This window comes from Solanum verrucosum, unplaced genomic scaffold (assembly GCF_900185275.1).
Source record: "Solanum verrucosum unplaced genomic scaffold, falcon-dt-bn FXZP01000194.1, whole genome shotgun sequence".
Lineage (NCBI taxonomy): Eukaryota > Viridiplantae > Streptophyta > Magnoliopsida > Solanales > Solanaceae > Solanum > Solanum verrucosum.
In genome coordinates, this window is record NW_026020416.1 from 2511629 (window position 1) to 2532792 (window position 21164).

The window sequence follows — 21164 nt, forward strand, 5'->3', positions numbered from 1 at the left end:
ATTTGCAATAAACTTCAAAAGATAGTATGTCTTGTGTACATACACATACTTATAAAGAAATATTCTAAATATGTGTACACAATAGTTCAAAAAGTACTCTTACAATAGTTCAATATATTCTAGCAATGAATATATTTCACAAAATCAAATATAATGTATTCAAACTTTTACAATAGTTCAAAAACTCTTCATCATCCACTTCAATGAGATCAAATTGACTTGTGGCAACCCTTCAAATTTGATCACCTCCATTTTCCTACACATTTAAAATGAAATTAAAAATCAAAACAAACCATGTACAACAAATCAGATTGCAGCAGTTATAGATGAGGCAAGAAGTTCCAGATTCCAGATTGCAGCAGTTCCAAATTGCAGATTCCAAACTGCAGATTTTTTGAGTTCACGCAGCACTGTGTATTCTAATTTCTAGCAGATTGCAGATTCAGTGTATTCTAGTAGATTGCAGATTTTTTTAGTTCAGATTGCAGCACTGCTTAAAGATTTTTTGAGTACAGATTGCAGATTCAGGTATTCTAGCAGATTGCAGATTCAGTATATGCTTGGAACACAAAAACATGAATATACCTAAGCAAATAAATTAAGCTGATAAGGATAAACAAAATGAGGAGAGGTAAACTAAAACAGTTTGTGCCTGTTCAGATTGCAGATTCAAGTATTCTAGCAGATTTTTTGAGTTCAGATTTCTTTCTTTATAAGAAAACAAAATGAGACTGTTTAGGACTAAAATAATCACTTTTCTACAATTCTATGACCATAAGTGAAGTTTAAGAAGGTAAGAGTATACACAGACCTACCCCGTCTCATGAAAGTTACACCATATAAATATATGAAGGATTAACTAATCAAACTACCACACATTAAGGACCAATTTAATCATTTTCTCATTCTATAAAAATAATAAAGACATGTTTATTCTTTTACCTTAAAAATATTTGCAGTGTGGGCCAACCATGGGGATGATATAAGCATCCCGTATTCTGGTACTCCGGCTTTAAAGGGAGATTTTGTCAGGTAACAACTTTCTTGTTCTGCTTAAAGAAGATGGTATCATATGAAGGCAGCATTAGTACAAAACATATTTTTGGAGAGTGCATTAATATAAATGCATAGATAGTAGGATGCAAACCCTGACAAAGTTCCTAAATCAACAAACATAATACAACCATCATTGACATTAGTACTAGTTTTTCGCCAATTACTTTCATATCAAGAGTAAGAATCTGGGATTGGATCTTTAAATGCCAACTGCACAATTACATCTATAGTTTATCTCGAGATCATGATGGATATAACATAAAACTTTATAAGTTATAGTAAAAAAAATTGATCTTATGACCTCAAGCTTTTTCTTTGGTCGATCAATGTCACGATAAAATCGACATTGTTGTTTGATATGCAGATGTGGTCATAGAACAGCCCTGGGGGTTCTCGCTGACGGATGTAATGCCCTAACACGATACTACTTAAACAACTTTGTTGATGGTACTAAACAGGTAATGATGCTTCTTTCCAGCAATTAGTTGTTACTCAGGTCTGTACGTCATATCAAGTTGGTAGCGTTCATTATGTGCTGTCACTTGCAACTTGGTATCATATCCGCCAGTTGAAATTTTGGAATGCATTCTTTAAATAGTACTAAGCTTCATGTATGCAAGCCATCAACAAAGTATTAACTGAACCTAGTATCATCATTTGCAGTGTGCTGCCATTTTATTGGATTAGTTTCTTGTTGACTTTTAGGAGATACTCTCATTAAGAATGTTTAACCTGTTATGTGTCCTAGTATCTAGGTTGGAATTGGCTGCAACATCTTTGAGCGTCTATATTTCCAATTTGGACACTGAATTCGTTTATGCTATTTTTTATATCATGAAGGATGCAGTTGATTTATTGCAAGGACACTACATTCCAGCTATCTCTCAAGATATGAAACCATCATCCCAAAAAGGAAGCATTGAGACTAAAGTTGTGAGTCTCATTACTTATTCTGCTGTGATCATGCTTAACATGCTCCTATTTATCAAATTCCTGTGATTAGACCATATTGACATACCAAATTATTGACTTCACTAACACTCTTAATTGCATCTGCAAAGTTGTTTTGACTTAAGACCAAAGTGTTCAATCTATTGACTAGTGACCCGTCAGTCTTATTCTTTTCTTTAATTGAAGAGGATTGCAAGTTTATTATTTTACCAACACATAGCCTTGGCCCATAGCATATGCTAGGTTTTATTGAAGCCAAAAATTAAATGTGTTCCTTATCGGCTTAATTCTCATTTGATTTTTTATCCAATTAGCTAAATGATGATTTTTTCTGTTTTTGGGCTGGTTTAATTGTTTTTATATCAGGTATCTACTCTCCAACTATTTAGTGTGACAACCCTTAATCAGGACTTATACAATGTTCTTTTTACTTCTTAAACAGAACAAGAGAGGTAAACTAAAACAAGTTGTGCTCTTAGACACAGAACATGCCTGCAGTTTATGACGAACGTTGTTCAAGCTCTCTTTCCTCTCCTCTGTGATGAAGGAACATAAAAAATTTAGAGGATTTAAGAACTAGAAATCGAAAACTATGATACCTTTCAATGTCTACTAGTATGATGATTAGTCCATACTAACTATAGCCAAATGAGAGGACACTATTTTTGAACTGAAGCCTATTATGTTTTGCATAACAATGTGATGGAATGTGTCACTATAAAAAACTTAAGTTCATATTGTTTTTTACCTCACTACCATAACAATTAACAATATAAGAAAAAGTAGCAGATACGTACGATCAATTGTAACTTTATGACTACTTACCGGCCATCTAGTAGCAGAGCTCAGTTCTATGACACCTTTTTCTGCCTCATCAAAGAATTTCCTTGCCTTCTGAATTTGCTTCTTCATAAAGATCCTCCACTTATCAGTCACTCTTCCAGCAAAAATGTCTTCATCGGAGAGCCCTGACTTTGTTAATTCATCTTTCTATAGAAACAGAATGGAGCAATAGGCATTACACTGTACTTATATCTGAGAAATAGACTACTCTTTCTATATATTTTGGCATGTTACTAGAGAAATGATCAATGTGAATTAAATATAGCTTCATACTTACTCTTCTTCTACATCTCTGAGTATATTGGTTAGTTGATTTGCGATTCCTAAAGCCAAAGCTGCATTATATACACTCTTTGTCGTTGCCTTTGATTCAGGTGCAATGCCCATAATTGGAACACTCATCAATCCTACTGCACCAGCGACATAATAACAATAGATATATAGCTCATCGAAGTTGATGTATCTGGATTTCCACAAGTCCATACGCATTCCTTCAACCATATCTCTGAATGGCTGCACCAGTTAGATGAATTATCAAACACTTCACATGGTTGCAAGCAAGAGATCGAGGTTATTAAACACAAAATAAATGTCAGCCACCAGTGATAGCAAATGTAAACTAGTTTCCTAATTTGCTAATCAAATAACAAATATAAGTAGACAATGATATTAGAAAGAGATAGAAGTATATGGAAGAGAAGTATCGAATTCCACAAGTACTTGCATCGGAAAAGCACTCAGCAAAAAAGAATATAATCTGAATCTGGAGAAGATAATGGTGATAGAATTAGAGAGACTAACCTAAATATCAACAGGAAATCTGGAAACAGTATCGGATAAAGCTGCATCAAGCATATCAAATGGCCGTCCGTTAAAAATATCTTCCAGCCTTGCCTCCCACCTATCCAAAGCTTGAGGAGTTATGTGTGACACATTATGGCCATCAACAAGCTCATCAGTTCTCCTGCATCACACTGTTTAAAAAGAACACAACTTTCCAGACAACAAGGTCATTTAAAAATACTCTAAGACAAAAATCGTTGTCAATTTCCCCAAGAGTCTTAACTTGCTTGAACTACAAATTAATCTAACGAGCAAGCCAGAAACACCACATATTTTTTCAATTTTAAGTGAAAATTTCTCATTGGCAAGATCTAGTCCTTCTTGGAAACGTGAATACATGAAAGCACCAAAAGTACCAGATATACCATAATTGACTATGCACAAACCTAGACCATACTTTTAAGACTGCCAAACGAAACGGTAAAGAGAATCAGATCACCAGTTTTACACCTAGAGACCAGAATGTTGTAAGTGGGAAGTGCCCATAATGTTAAATTATTTGAATGCTACTTTTTTTTAACCTTTTGACTTGTATAACAACATAATATTTTGGTACATAAAGAGCATAACTACCGGCCAGCGAAAAGTTGAAATTATGTCAAAGATTCCCAAGAAAGCTGATAAAACAAACAGTTAGCATGTTACACTCCCATGGATCCAGTCTAATAATTTAGCATTTCTTCCACTAATTTTGACTGTTGTATATGGTATAAGAAATTAGATCTCTTCTCTTTATGCATATAATAATGTTTCACAAGCTAGTAGAAATCAACTTGCACCTATAATATTCCATGTCTAACTAAAATATAATTCTAAACAGATGTTTCAAATGCTAACTTGATCGACAAAGCTTTGGTATAATAGTGGGTGTTAACAAAGATATCTCCGGCATTCAAATTTTTATAAGGCATCGGTCTGTAGAAAACATGAAGTTCGTCTCGTAGTAGAATTTGTTACCACACACTTTGACATACCTATTCAGCGTGCTACTGCACACACTTTGGCAGACACTGTTACAGCCTTACAGGTTCTAGAAACTAAATTGTTTATGTTTTCATTGCTAGTAACTACCAACCAACTTTTGTGACAACCCCAAAATCAAAACAACTGTCAACTAATAGCAAATAATATTGTGTATATAGGTCAAAAATAACTTTTTAGATATATATCCTGAAGTTTTGAACACCCTTAAGCAAAATTGTTAGCTTCGACATTGTATCCTACAGTTGTAAGCACATATTACCATAAAAAGGAAGTCAATTGAGTCTAAAACTACAATAAGAAAGTAAAATATAGAAGATCTAGCAGATCAAGAAACCAAATACCCATCAAATCTACTACAAACTACATCTCAAATTCCCCAAGTAATCCAGCAAAACACCACACAGAGATACTCATATTGTGCAAACCAATCATTCAGATCAGGGCTTTGCAATTCTAGAAACATAAAGCACGTTTCATTCCCAAATCTCAATACATATACTCACGTGTAATTTAACCAATTTGAAACACCTTTTCAGGTATGCTTACTGATGAACGTGAACAAGTTCAAGCTCTATGAGGAACCTTTTCAACACGTAAAGAATTCTAACTGCTGCTCTCAGTTGCTTACAAACAATACTAGCTTCGAGCCTTCCATTTCACTCTTTCCAGCTCAAGTACGACTACTGTAATGGGAGTATCATAATTCCAACATAACTCACAGATTATGGTTGTTAACATAAAAATTTAAAACTTATGGTATGATGATCTTACCAGTAACCACACAAAAGAACTAATTTGAAACTAGTTGTACAAGAAGTTCAACATGCTTATGCTAATTACCACAAGATTGAAATCGTGTTTGTCTGTACATAATTTGAAGCTTCATTAAGTTAAGCTATGAGAATTAGCAATCCTTTTAAAGGAAGTAGCAGAGCATACCTTCACATACACAAAAATACACATATACACATCCCTAATACCCAAACTAGAGCACAATAGCATAATATAAATAAATTGAGACTCCCAAAAATCAACAAAAATCGTATCAACAACCCAAGAATATCAAAACCCTAAGCTAAAATTTAGACTTTCAAAGATACAAGAGAATATCAAAACCCTAAGGCTAAAATTCAGACTTTAAAACATAGAATTTCTTACCTGATAAACCCTATTCCAACAACCCTAAAGCTTTAAGACGTGAGGCGTGTTCATCTCTGAAGCATTTTGTTCAATTTTCAACTAGAAATCTGACGGAACAACTCTTTAACAAGGAATTTGTGAGGAAATCGTGTTCTTCAGCTCTTCAATCTTCAACAAGGAATCTGTGAGGAAAGTTTGACGGAAATCTGTGAGGGAAATCGTATTGTTCTTTCAGCTCTTCACAAAAGCGTATTGTTCTTCCGTGAGGAAAGTTTGACGAAATGTTTTCTGATTTGGGGGGAAAAAGTTTTAATGTTTTATTAATTGTTTTTTTTTGCCCAATGAAATTTGGAGGGAGAACAAGTTTTAATGTTTAAAATGTTGGAAAGAATATAATATTTTAGTGAAAACATTAAGGCCATATTTGTAATGTGTTGTTTTTACAATTATAAAAATAGGACACTTTAAAAGTGTGGCGATATATGTAAATAGTTGTTGTCAATTATATCATACTGTAACAACACTAATAAAGTGTAGCTTATACCATTAAAGAGTACACTTTACAAGTGTTGCCAATATTGTCGAAGCTAAAAATTAAAAACTTGGGCTACACTTTAAAAGCGTCCCCAAAAGTATCTTATGCAACACTTTAAAAGTGTTGTCCAAAATTAGTGTGGTCATAGGCCTAAAATATTGTAGTGAGTATATTTCACCATCTTAATCATGTTCAGATTATATCATTGTTCAGTACATTTTGTTCAGTTATATGTTTGTTCAACTTTATCTTATAATGCATGTTCAGTACCTTTCAAGTACTGACGCATACTCTGCGCTACATCTTTTCGTGATCATGCATAGATCGGTCCCCGATCCATACTCAGCAATGTCAGTGGTGGGTCTTCATACTTCAAGGATAATAAACATGTTTCGTATTTTAGTCTTTCATTTCAGTTTCAGTTTTGCTAGAGTTAGTTGGGGGCATATCCCAGTTATCTCTAGTCAGTTAGAGGCTTATTGCAGACATAGATAGATTCAGCTTTAGTACTTGAGCTGTAGTCCAGTATCATTAACTCTTATTCAGTATTTATATATTCAGATCTATTTTGGGTATTCCCTATCATTCAGTTTATCTCATGTTTTAAGCTTCTGCATAGTGTCTTTTGTTCAGTTGTTTAAGTATGTTTTTGATATGTCAGCTCAGGGTTAGCTTGGAGTCACTCGTGATCCTAAGTCCCGTGTTAACACCTAGGGATAGCCTCGAGGAGTGACACAATGTGACATTGGTAATAATTCTACTACGGTGCCATAAATTCACAAGTTGATTCTAAGTAATCATTGTTGTTCATTGGATTTCGGAGGAATTGCTTTGGAAGAATTGGAGAATTGTTGTGATTCTTCTTGAATAGCCTGAATTATCAAGAGTCACTTTAAAAGTATTACCTAAACACTTTCGAATGAATATGATAAAGCCTATAATATATAGAACTACTATCATTTCTTCATTATAAATTGAGATCAACTTCAAACTTAATGCACAAATAGATAGGATAAAAGCAAATAACATCTTTCTAGCCTGCATATTCGTGGAACTCAATCTCATTTAGAAAGTCTGATCTCAACATCTCTGCTTTCACACCTCCGTGACAACATGGCTGATACTTGGTTTAAACATATACTATACAAAAAAATTCAACTACCCATCACATTATTTAATGTTTATAACAAACAGACATAAGATATGTCGGTGAGACGGTGACGTAGTAAATATGCAGTGGAGGCAACAAGATAGCAACATACAACAACTTAGCAAATATATTATTGCAGGTTCGCATCTCTTCTCCAACCCGTATAAGTTTCGACAATAGTATGTTGATTTTTATACCACAAAAATAAAGTAAGTTTCATTATTTCATTTGCGTCAATAGTATATTGTTTGTTAAGTTAGATTATAATTTGTTAGCTAATTATAGAGTATGATTAGCTAATAGACATGTTAAGAATTCCTTATGTCTTATCTATATTCTGTTAGTATGTAAATTTAAGACTAAGGAATAAAAGATCATATCTTTTCCTCCCTCCCTTTCTTCTCGTTTCTCTTCTCCTAAAAAACTACCAATTTTGAGGTCACCAAAGCTAGACTTTCTTCAAATAAACAGTAAAGAACCTACACATTATCATCTATAGTGTTCCATGAACCTCATTGAGGCACCCAAAAGCCAAGACTTTACCTTTAATCACACAATATATTCTTATTTTTAATCAAACCTTCAACACTCATAATCATAAAATTCAAGTAACTAATGATGAGTGGTTGATTTACACTCATATAAGACTTTTTTAGTTCAACAATTAGTGTCCTTATTACCTAATTATGTCCTATTCTAATGATATTTTGATGAATTGCAGGTATAAATTCTAAAGGACATGATGGGGTTGAATACTTGGAAGAAAGGACAAAACATTGAAAGAAGTGTAAACTCCACATTGGGAGTTTCCTAACCAAAAGGGTGGATCGCGCAAATGGCACGACCTCACATTAAGTGACAGTGCTCAATACTTGAGGTAGGTCGGTGATCTTGAAGAGAAACGGTGACTTGTCGATTGTAATAGGTGAACTAAATGACCATTGCCAAAGGTGACAGGACTTGGATAAAATATGAAGGCTTAAAAGGCGAACAAATGTGGTACTCGGTGATTCACCGAATGTGAAACGAAGAGTCAAACGAGCTCACCAACTAAGGTTCAAACACCTAAAGCTTGAAGCAAGATAAAAGGGATCTAAGGATTAGACGACACTCTGCCGAATTAGCTTGGCGAGCCCGACTAACATCGTTGAAATGGTTACATAGTAAATTTTGGACCAAATTTTTGGAAATTATAAATAGCCCAAAGAAGAGAGAAAGAAGAGTTTTTTTTAAGAAAGTTTTGGAAATTCTTCCTAGATTCTTTTCTTTAAGTGCATTAGATTATTTACCTTGTGAAGAACATCTTTAGCTTTGGGGTTTTCAATTTTACTTTTGAAATTTACAATTGGAAGTTGAAATCAAAGTGGGTGTTGAATATAATTACTTAATTTCATCTCATCCATTGTCGCTATCATAATAAGTATAACTTCTATACATTTTATGATAGGTGGCTAAAATCCCAAGTCTAGGGGTGCAATTATGGGGTTGGGTGTTGATTTAATGTAGTTGTTATTGTATTTTGCTCTGTTTTATTGTTGTTCATCCATGGATTAAGGCTAATTAGCATGGGGTTGGCTTATGGGTTAAGGTTGCAAACTTAATCCTACTTGCGATCTCCGATTAATGATCAAAAGAGATTGATTAGAGTGAGTAATTAGTTTGATACATGAAATTTAAGTTAGACGTCTATAGTTTAATTGAAAAAGAGATAATGGGTAGGATCTATTTGCCCTAATTTTGCTCGAAAGAGAGATAGCGTAAGGTATGGATTGTTTAGTTATACACATAGATGAGACCAAAAGGAGATTCTATAAAGTGATATTATGAGATCAAAAGAAGATCATTAGTATCATTGAAGATGACCCAGCCTATCCATAAATGTTTAACACTATTGAGCAACACAATTACCTATGTGACATCAATTTCCAATCCCCGCACCCCTAGATTATTTGTTAATTACTTGAGTTTTAGTTTAATTATTGTAGTTAATATTATTAATTATTTTGGTAAATTTAGTGGAATCATCCACCCAATTGTTCTAACCTACTACAATGAACAAGTCCACATTCTTAATTTCTTAGTTGAATTTTTATCAATATACAATTCCTTGTGAGATTTGACCCCGACTCTTAGTTGGGTATTTTTATTAACAACAATCGCTTACTCTTTGAATTGGTTTTTGAGAGTAGTTTGAGAGTTATAAAAAATGATGTTGTTGCGGGGAAATGGTGGCTATGAATTCAATTTGTGAAAGCCTGTAAACTAATTGGATTGTAGTAGTTGTTGCTTGGCATTGTTTGTTGTTGATTTGTAGGTCTAATCATGAGTGATAATGGTAGTGACAATAATAGTCACTACGAGCAAAATGACAACATGAGGGATTCAAATGGCATGCACATGAATGTCATTATAACCAATGGAGCTATCCGGTTACCACCCACAACACGGATGGCGATGTTCCATGTAATCATAACAATGCTACAACTGCTCCAAATGAGATGAATGTTTAGAGGATTGGCTCATGAGGAACCTTATAAACATCATCTACATTTTGTGTATATATGTGGACCATTCGTGTTCAAGAACATCTCACAAGAGTCCATAAGGTTGAGATTATTCCCGTTCTCTTTGATGGAAGAAGCTACAAGATGGTTGGCAGAATTGTCAAATAATTTTATCACTTCTTGGGAGGAGTAGATCGAAGAATTCTTAGAGAGATTCTTTCCTCCCTTGAAAATGGTCAAATTTCAGGATAACATCCAAAACTTCAAAAGGATTAGAGGTGAACCTCTACATGAGACATGGTTGTGGTTCCGAAAGTTGCTTTTACAATGTCCAACACATGATGTTTCATACAATTTGTTGTTGCAATACTTTTATTGTAGCCTTTATTCCGTTAACAAGGGTTTGGCTGATCAACTTAAACAAGGTGGGTTGATGCGACAACCATTTGATGTAGCAATTTTGTTGCAAGATGATATGGCCAAAATCAACCAAAAATGACATATTAGAGAGGACCAAGGTTCTTCTTTACAATTGAAAAGAAAAAAATTGAAAAAGACCATGAGCGAGATGAAAACATGGCAAAAATGATGACCCAACTCAATTTATTGTCCAAACATGTCAAGGGATGAGGATTGAAAATGGTACAGTTGGTTCAAGCAGTGGGCAATGTCTAAGAGATGCCAAGTTTGAGGTATTGTATAAGTACAATACTTGGGAAATTAAATAGGGGTTCTCACCCAAACTACAAAAGACAAGGTGGGAACCAAGGTTGGAACAAGGATCGAGACAACGTTTGGAGAGATTGGTGAAGTAACACCCCGTATCCTAGAAGACCAGAATGCAGATTTCCAGAAGTGTAGGTGCCACCTATGGAGGCCACCTACGAATCGTAGGTTGGACCACGGTCCGTGGAACGTGGTCCACAGAAAACCTCAACCGTAGGTGGTACCACGACCCGTGGACTAGGTCCGTGGAACGTGGTCCGTAGAAAAAAAAACCTGACCTACGAACCGTAGGTTGAACCACGGTCCGTGGACCAAGTCCATGAAACGTGGTCCGCATAACTCATCCTCTGAGCCGAACGACGCGAACATGGGACCTAGGATCACAAGTGACCCCAAGCTAACCCTGCTGGCATAATCATGAGCATACTAAAGATAAATTGAGAAATAAAACTATTGCGAAAGCTAATAATAAGTAAATCTGAAATGATGGGGAATACCCATTCTAATACTGAATATATCAAATCTGAGAGTTTAATACAAAAGAAATATCAAACTCAAATACTAAGTTGAATCTAACTATGTCTAAAAAAAGTCTCTAACTGACTAGAAGTGCTGGGACATGCCCCAGCTAAGTCTAGAAAAACTAAAACTAAAGACTAAAAGCGATAAAGATAAACATGTCACTAGTCCTCGAAGAATGAGGACTCACCACTGATGTTGTTGAACTGAAGATTAGGAACCGACCTAAGCGTGATCTAGATGCTGAGAACCTGAATCTACATCACGAGAAGATATAGCACAGAGTATTCGTCAGTACTTGAAAGATACTGAGCATGTAGGATAGAGTGAAGCTGAAATAAACATATAATTGAATAAAGCAATAAAGCAATAATATAATCTGAACATGACAAAGATACTGAATGCTGAGCTAACTGAATGCAATGACCATTTTATAACATGCTAAGACTAAATATTGACTGTACTGAAACGTGGTCCGCAAAACCCATCATTTGAGCCAAACGACGGCTGATCAGGACGGACCGTAGGGTGGACCATGGTCCGTGGACCAGGTCCATCGGTTGGTCCCGATAGCTTTCAAGTCAGGGTCGTTTTGGTTTTTTCCCTATGCGTTGGACCCCTAAACGACATCGTTTTAACCCTAAACTATGTGGTTTTGGTCAGTTTTAGCCTAGAAACATAACTAGAACTTACCTTAGTCAAAATCATTAATCAAAACTTAGAAAATTAGAGCTTGAGATGAGAAAAGAGGTCAAGAACGCAATAAGATTCCATCAGATCCAGCCCCGAAATTGAAAGTTTTCTCTGTGGAATTCGTCACCAGGTATGTGGGATTTCACTAGTGGGTTCCTTTCACCCATTAGGTCCCTAGTTTTCAGTCAGTTTCTTGACTCTCTTATTATGACTAGACCTAGGGTTTCTTGAATGATTAAGATTATTGGGTTCTTAGCTGTTAGAATGATCCAAATCAAATTAGTATGTTAATATTCAGTCTATTGCACGAATTTCAGAACCCTAGCTATGTAGTTCTTGAATTACACATGCTAGGCTAGATATTTCAATTATTTAAGATATACATGCCTTAGTCTTAAATGTGTCATTATCAGTTATTTATGCGCATTCTCAGTTTGCATGTCATTTTGAGCTATCCAGTATATCACAATAATTCAGTCATAATGTGTTAATCACTTAATCCATTGGGAGTAGCATAATACCGAGTTGGACTAGGGTCAGTCACCCATATAGTCCCAGATAGGTTGTAAGTCCCCTCTGTGGGCATCATTTTAGTGATCACGCCAGCATACCTATATACCTTTGGCCGGGTGTATTGGGTCCTCTCGATAGGGCGTATACATCGGACTTCACATTTAGCTTATGTGGTTTTATTATCAGTTATTAGTAGCTCCCACAGCTCAGTCAGATTCCATTGCATTGACCACATTTCAGTACAGTTAATATTCAGTCTTAGCATCTTATAAAATGATCCATTGCATTCACTTAGCTCTGTATTTAGTATATTTATCATGTTTAGATTATATTATTGTTTTATTGCTCTGTTCAGTTATATGTTTATTTCAGCTTCACTCTATCCTGCATGTTTAGTACCTTTCAAGTACTGACGCATACTATGCGCTACATCTTCTCGTGATGTAGGTTCAGGTTCTCAGCATCTAGATCACGCTTAGGTCAGTTCCCGATCTTCAGTTCAGCAGCATCAGTGGTGAGTCCTCATTCTTCGAGGACTAGTGACATGTTTATCTTTATCGTTTTTAGTCTTTAGTTTCAGTTTTGCTAGATCTAGTTGGGGAATGTCCCAACATTTCCAGTTTGTTTAGAGGCTTATTTCAGACATAGTTAGATCCAGCTTAGTATTTGAGTTTGATATTTCTTTTGTATTAAACTCTTAGATTTGATATTCAGTTTTAGTATATGGGTATTCCCCATCATTTCAGATTTACATATTATAGCTTCTGCAACAGTTTTATTTCTCAGTTTATATTTAGTATGCTCATGATTGTGCCAACAGGGTTAGCTTGGGGTCACTTGTGATCCTAGGTCTCGTGTCCATGTGTCGGGGGTAGCTCGAGGCGTGACAGGTGAGATCAATGTGGAAGTTGAAGAGACAGAGAAGATGAAAAAGACAAGTATACCCCACCTTATGATCACCCAAAACCAAAGAAACCAATTGGGTCGAAAGGAAACCGAACCGAGGAAATGCTAACAAGGATCTTCACCAAGGTTGAAGGGTTCGATAAGGTATTGAAGGACTTAAAAATAACTTATCTACCTTAACTCAAACAGCGACCTCTCATTCGGTATCTATCAAGCAGGTGTAGACTCAAATGTGTTAGATCTACACTTATCTCAATCCAAGGCAAAAGGGAACATTGCCTAGTAACACCATCCTAAATCTCAAGAATGATTGTTGAGAAAATGAGAATTATGTCATGCCACAACGTTAAATAAGACACTTTTTGGGAGGCAACCCAAGTTTTATTTTATTTTCTTGCTTTCAATAATGTGTGATATGAGTGTAGGTTGAAATGAAGTCAAAGTGTTGAGAAAGGTAATTTAGCTGAAGCCAAAACCATGCCAGTGATCCGTCGAATGCATTGTGCGGACTTCTTTAAATTCGCCTTCTTGTCTGAAAAAATGTACTTTCAACTTAAGTGGTCTAAGCTTCAATTGGCGATTCGCTGAAGAGCACTAAACTTCCATCGAGTCCGCTGAATCAACCTTCAGGTTTGGTCGTTCAGGCCTCATCAGCAAGCTTAAGCTCCTTCGGTAATTCGCCGCATGCGTTCGGTGATGTTAGTCGCAGTCCGTCGAGTGAGCCTAAGTTAAATAGACCAAGAGTTTTTTCAAGTTCTAAAATAAATCCTTTCTTTAGTATCATACACATACGATTGACTTGGTACTCATAATATCTCAATAGGTGCAGCACCTCTTACCATTATAGCAGGAGAAGTAACAGCCACAAGAGTATAAACTTGGTTGGATCATCATCACCATCATTTACTCCAATCATATTCACAGAGGTACCATTATGGTTCGGGAGTGGGTTGTTGTTCATATTTGGTGACGGTTGCTTGACTGTGATTTGTTTCATCGTAGTGAGATTTTCAACCTTGTGTTTCAATGAATAACAACGATATGTGGAATGTCCTTTAACCCCCCGAATGGAATGCACATGTTTTAGAGGGATCAAGATTTCTTGGCAATGGATCTGGAATTCTACCTTCCACGGGATACAATAAGCATGATGCCTGCAACCTTTCAAACACAACACTCAGTGGCTTCCCCGATGGTGTAAAATTGCGGGAAGGTCTATTTGGACGTGGTGCTGATGGATTATTTTGATGATAGAATTGTGGTGGTAGGGCTTGATAGGCCGGTGGTCGTGGAGCTCGATATGTTAGTTGTATGTGGTAGACATGATATGAAAATTATAATCGATGAGGCTGGTACGATGATGGAGATTGATAGTATGGATGTGAGGGAAATTGTAGGTATTATGAATGGGGAATACGATGTTGATGTTGTGAAGGTTGTTGATGGTGATATGAAGTACCTCCAGAGCCATTATCGTAGTGACTTTTTTCTCTTTTTTTCTTTCCACTTTCAAGAGCACCAGTTTGGAAGGCCTTATTGGTAGACTGTAATGCTGCTAGACTTGTAATTCTTCCACTTTTGATGCCATCTTCAATCATGTCTCCGGCTTTGATCACTTCAACAAAATATTTTCCACCTATTGTGAGCATTCATTCATAATATTCTGATTCTTGTGCCTGAATGAAAAAAAGTGATCATTTTTTCTTTCTCCATGGGTGGGTGTACCCTAGATGCTTTTTCCCTTCACCGTATAGCATATTCTCAAAATGATTAAGTTGATTTCTTCTTCAATTTTGTGATTGAAATTATGTCAGGAGCAATCTCAACATGAAACTTATAGTGATTCACAAAAGAATTCGCCAAATCATCCTAAGTATGCCATTTTGAATTTTGTTTTTTAAGTTTTATTCATTATTTGTTCATACTTAGTCATTTCACCTACAAAGTAAAAAATTGCTTATAAGCTCAAAATGATATAATTGAGTGAACTCAAGGAATATTAAGTTAGAAATTACTCAAAACAATGTTTAAATATAAGGGATGTATGACTAAAGAGAGTGTAAATTCACCCCACATCATTTGTCGCATCAAAGAAATTATAAAAATAAATAAATTATGATACCCATTCTCAGATTGATTTAAATGTATTATCTGGGTATTCTCACACACAATAAACAAAAATCATGAATTTAAATTGTCAAATAAATAAGGGGAAAAATATTCAAAATATATCTGAACTTTGATCGAAATTGCTATAACAATCCCAAACTTTGGATATGACCTTTTACCCCCTTGCACTATTTAATAGTGTATTTTAAAAATATATAAGTGTCCACATGGACATCATAAATATGCATCATTATAAATAGTAACTTGTCCATGTGGGCACATATATATCTTTAAAATACACTATTAAATAGTGCATGGAGGTAATAGGTTCTACCCAAAGTTTGGAATTGTTACAGCAATTTCTGTCAAAATTCGTATATATTTCAGACATTTTTCTCATAAATAAGAGACATTCATGTCATGCGAACTAAAACATACAAAAAATACATGGGTCCTCTTTAATTAAAATGGTCTTAACATAAAAGGACTAAGATCGAATGTCTTCACTCGGCCACAAAGGTTATCAAATACTTTGTTTCTGAACCTGAAAATATATAAGCTTTAGATTGAAAAGGCTAAGAAATAATATTCTTATTCTTGGTCACAAAGATTGTTGGATATTTTATTTTCGGACCTTGAATTGTTTGAAGCCTTAAATACAAAGCTAAGATCAGATATTTTTTCTCTATCATGAAGGTCATCAGATATTTCATTTCAGTACCCCGAATAATTTAAAGCTTTATAATAAAAGGTTGAGATCAAATGGATTTATTCGGTCACAAAAGTTAACGGATATTTCATTCTTGGATCTTTAAATTATTAAAAGCTTTCAAATAAATAGCTAAGATCGAATACCTTTATTCAATCACGAAGGTAACGAAAGACTCATTCCCCGATGTTGGTTGCTCAAAACTTTAATGCTAAAAAGCTTGATCAAGTATTTTCACCCGATTAAAAAAATAATGAATTTTGATTACTTAGCAAAAGGCTAAAGTTGCTTTCATTTTCATTAGAAGAAGATGTTGGTTGACAGATATATGATCGGACCTAAGTTGCTTGAAAACAACAAACTTTAAGGTTCATTTCAAAAAGAGTAAGATACAAATACACTATGGTATTTGATTAATTAAATAAATTAAAACAAAAATGCTCGAAATGAATGAAATCGAGCAAGAGAGAAAAATAAAATTTCATTAACAAATACTCCAGATTTACTTAAAGTCTTTGGCAAGAGCTTCTTAAAAGACAACAAATGGGTAAATCAAGTTGGAGCAGATGTCACTGTCGTTTTCAAAATAAAAATAAAAGAATAAATAAACATTAAGGGGTTTTCCTCTCACACTTGAGCAACCAACAAATGGGGAACTACTTGTATGAGGTAAATCCAATCTTATCTAGATAAATGAATAATATAGAGACACTTGGAATGGGTATCCATTTCTTAAGAAAAATCAAGAAATATTGAACGGATTGATATGATGACTAAATCTAGAAGTAAAGTTAGGGATGACAATGAGGCGGGGCGAATGCGGAACGGGGTAGATTTAAGGCTATGCAGGGCAGTGCAGGTTATGCGGGGCGGGGGATATGGAGCGGGTTGGAGTGGGTTTTTTAGAAACTGATGCAGGGTGGGGCGGGGCGGGTCGGGTTGCGGATCTATGCGATTTTATGCGAGTTCACACTTAATTTTAACTTTTTACATGTTACAACAGTGATATAATATTATTTATTAAGATAGTTTCTTTAAAGTTACTAAAATATCCAAGATAGTAATGAAAATGGTTCAATCAAAACTAATACAATTTCGTACATGCTTCCCAATTGACCTCTAAAAAATAAATTTTAACTCATTCTCTATTAAATTAATATAACTTGATGTAAAAATAAATTTAGTTTTATGAATTGTATTTTTAGTATCAAACTTACCTAGAAAAGGAAAATATTAAACAATTTATGTGGGGTAGTGCGGGTTGAAAATGAAAGAATTGATATGTAGGGTGACTTAAAATATTTGCGGGTTAAGCTCAACCCGTCCAGCCGCCACCCCACACTGCCCCATGGCCATCCCTAAATAAAGTTCAACTCAAAAGGATTATGATATTGTAATCACCGGAACCAATGCTTCACAAATATAATTCATCTAGTTCTAGAAGAGTAGGATCCAAACACAAAAACCAACGATAAACTTGTAAACCTAAAAATCACAGGAGAGACAGAGATTTTCGCAATCAATACAAAGTCGAAGAGTTAGTGCTCAAATGAAAGACTATGAAAGATCTGAAACCTACGTATTCAATTACCTATTTTGTTTTCTATAAATAACTTATCAGCCTCTAATGTTTGGAGCACAAATTTTTGGTTCACATACTTGTTTAGCATACTTTTTCTACTCAATCAAAATCTCATAATTGTTAGAAGAAAATTAACAGAGAAATTAAAAGCTTTGAGGCTGCGAAAGATCACTATCTTTCAAGAGTTATTGCCTGCATATTCTTTTAGGGATGACAAACAATTCTCTATCAGGATACAACAAAGCCAAAAACATATATGCAATTTTAATTCGCTACTTCTGGGAATGCTTCGTATAATCGTATTTATAGAACTTAAGATATGAATTTTCATAATAGTCATGTTCTTTCATGAACATAGATGACTTTTAATAATAGTCATGTTCTTTAGATGAATTTTCATAATAGTCATGTTCTTTCATGAATAGAGATGACTTTTCATAACAATCATGTTCTTTCATGAACAAATGACTTTCATGCGATAGACATTCATTTTCTAAACAATCACAACCTTTAGTTGCTCCCTTTTTGAAATGACAGAATTTTTGTTTCCCCCTATCTAAACATACAAAAGTTTTTGTTTCATTTAAAATTTAAACATTAAATATTGAATTCAAATTTTAAATAAACAATTTTTTCACAATAAATTACGAAAAAATAAATCTTTAAATTTAATTATAGATCCAACCCGGCTCGTGGCCCAAGTCCAAGTCTTTTATATATATATATATATATATATATATATATATATTAGATATGAAATGCCCGTGCTATGCACGGGCCCAACGTGTATCATTCTGAAAGAACGATTACGACTTCTCTTTTGTAGTTTGATTATCATAACAAATATTGTAGTTGTACAATAAAAAGGGGATAAGGTATGATAATATTGTTAAACTATTTTTACAATTACATAAAAGTTTTCAAAGTACAAATGCCACAATAAATACGTCATTAGAATTTATCTTATGCTCAATTGAAGATACTCCCTGGTAGAATTTGAGATCAAGTAGAGGGAGCTAGACGAGAAATTGCAAGAGAGTGAGCTGCAAATCAAAAAGTGATATAAGCTCGATTATAAATTCATACTCAGCTGTCATAAGATGACATTCATTTTCTGAAATGGCTCATAGATTTCAGTGGTAATTCGATTTGTTATTGCTTAGCTCAGCCCATACTACAAAGTGACGTCTTCATAGAGGAGTTTACAAATTCATTGCCAGATGAAAAACAGAATTACTGCTTCAATTTTCATTTGTACTACAATAAAACACATGTACTTTAAGGCATATGCGCAGAAGTGTAATAATATTTAGAAAAATAACAAAAATGTACTAAAAATTTTCAAAATTACTAAAAGTTCAAGAAGCTTTTCAAAATAGAAGTACCTCCATGACCGAAGTGAGAGCTTCTGAATGACTTGTTTTCACTTTAGTTTTTCTAGTTCTTTCTTACAGCTCTTTCCTCTCCGGCCTTATAGTCAAAACTCAAAACTATGAAACTGTGTCATTTTGCTACAAGATGCAAGATATTTCTTTAGCTTAAGCCTTCTCTTATCAATAGTTATTATCCTTAAAGCCCATATATATACTCTAGCACATATTATATATTCAAAGTAAACATAAAAAACTTAACGGAGGTAAAACACTCACCTTGAAGCCTCGTTCGTCTACTTTCTTGTAATTGTAGGCATAATAGGCAAGTTGACATTTTCTTACTGTCTCTACACTACAACGAATCTTTGGTAGACATTTTACTAAAGGAATTCCTGATTCTTTCCTAGGAGTATCATTTTCTTGAAAAAGTATTGATCCTATTGCCCAAACAGGAATACATAACTTCCTTCTAAAATACATCAATCCATTATTTTCAAACTCCTCAACTGTATTATTCAACCCCATCTCAGTTTTTTCAAAGTGAGATTTTTCATCAGAAAAACTAAAAAAGTATTATTCCCATCAGCTATAACAAGACTAAGTGACAATTGTGTAACATGAAATTTTCCAGCTTCTTGAAAATCAGGCAGTATAAACTCAAGATTATTAGTATGTTTATGAGGTAATTTCATCCACATAGAGTAATAACAAGCTAATCCAAAACCACCAACACCACAAAATTAGAATGTGGAATACCAAATTCATGTTCAAAATCTTATCTTCAATTTCAGAGGCATAGTTAATAAAAACTTATTACACAAAACAACAGAAAGAGGATGTGTCTATTACATACCAATTGCTTGCTTGGTACTACCATGTAATGTATTTACTTCAAGGGATAGCCCCGCTAGTCATTATCAGTCTCCTTTATTCGTGGTCTTCACGAAAACATCAGGACCTGTCAGATAACGTCATCAAGACAGAAAATTACTACGTTTGTGAGAATGTATATAGAAAAAATGTCATGTTGAAATAAATAGAAGCTAGCTTATATAGTTTACCTAGTATTTGATTTATTCAAATAGAAGAAAGTTATTTCAACCACCACATTTCTACCCTAGATCATAGTCTAAGTATCAGTACTTGGATATGTACCCTCATATCATGAAATAAGAATCATGATGAATCTGACCTCTAAATTCACATGGGTATCGAACACCCTCACCCAAATCTGAGCAACTTAGGTTGAAAGCAAAAGATTTCTGCCCTAATGTATCTTGCAGACTACTGGAAGAACTTTGTATTTCTTTTGAGTTTAAAGTACAGAGTAAACAACACAAAGATAAAAAAAAACAATTGCTATGAAAGCATTTTCAAACTTTTTTGAAACTAAAACAGTCCAATAGGACTATATAGGACTAAAACCATCACCAAATAATTGAAACTTGAAAGAATACTTTTTCTGAAATAGAAACATAATTCATTTACTACAGATTCTAGGTATTTCCTGCAAGTAACAATGCTACACAAGCAACTATAGGAATTAAGAAAAGCATATTTTCTTACAAATCTAAAATACTTCGAGTAAATCCCATACATGTGATTAGTTTTCCTCGGTAAGGCCAGATGTCAAGATCTCAAGCTTCCTTCGATATTAATATGGTCAATTTTATCAACCTCTACGCGTTTCTTTCATTTTTCAATTTAGAGGCAAGTTTTATCCTCTCTGTTATTATCCTCTTTTTATCATGTTCTTATATCAGTCAGTGATTTTGTGACACATAGATACAATTCTAAACCACTAGGTAGAACATAGAAATTATAAATATTAGCCTTCAGGTACCTTCCCTCTCGATCAACTTACCAAAATAAATAACAAAAAGGCTGTGGATTCAAGTTATTAAGAAATTTTTATGTTTACTCTGAATATGTATCAAGCCATTGACAATAACATGATCCTTTCATTCTCAATTCCCCATGAATAAGGCAGAGATCAAAGATCCACTAGTCAGCCTTCTACTTGAGTCA

The 21164-nt window shown here is 34.4% G+C and overlaps 1 pseudogene; it reads right to left on the bottom strand.

Annotated features, from left to right (window-relative positions):
- Positions 1 to 306: 306 nt before the first annotated feature.
- Positions 307 to 14961, bottom strand: LOC125840855 (phytoene synthase 2, chloroplastic-like; annotated as a pseudogene).
- Between the last annotated feature and the right edge of the window lie 6203 nt (positions 14962 to 21164).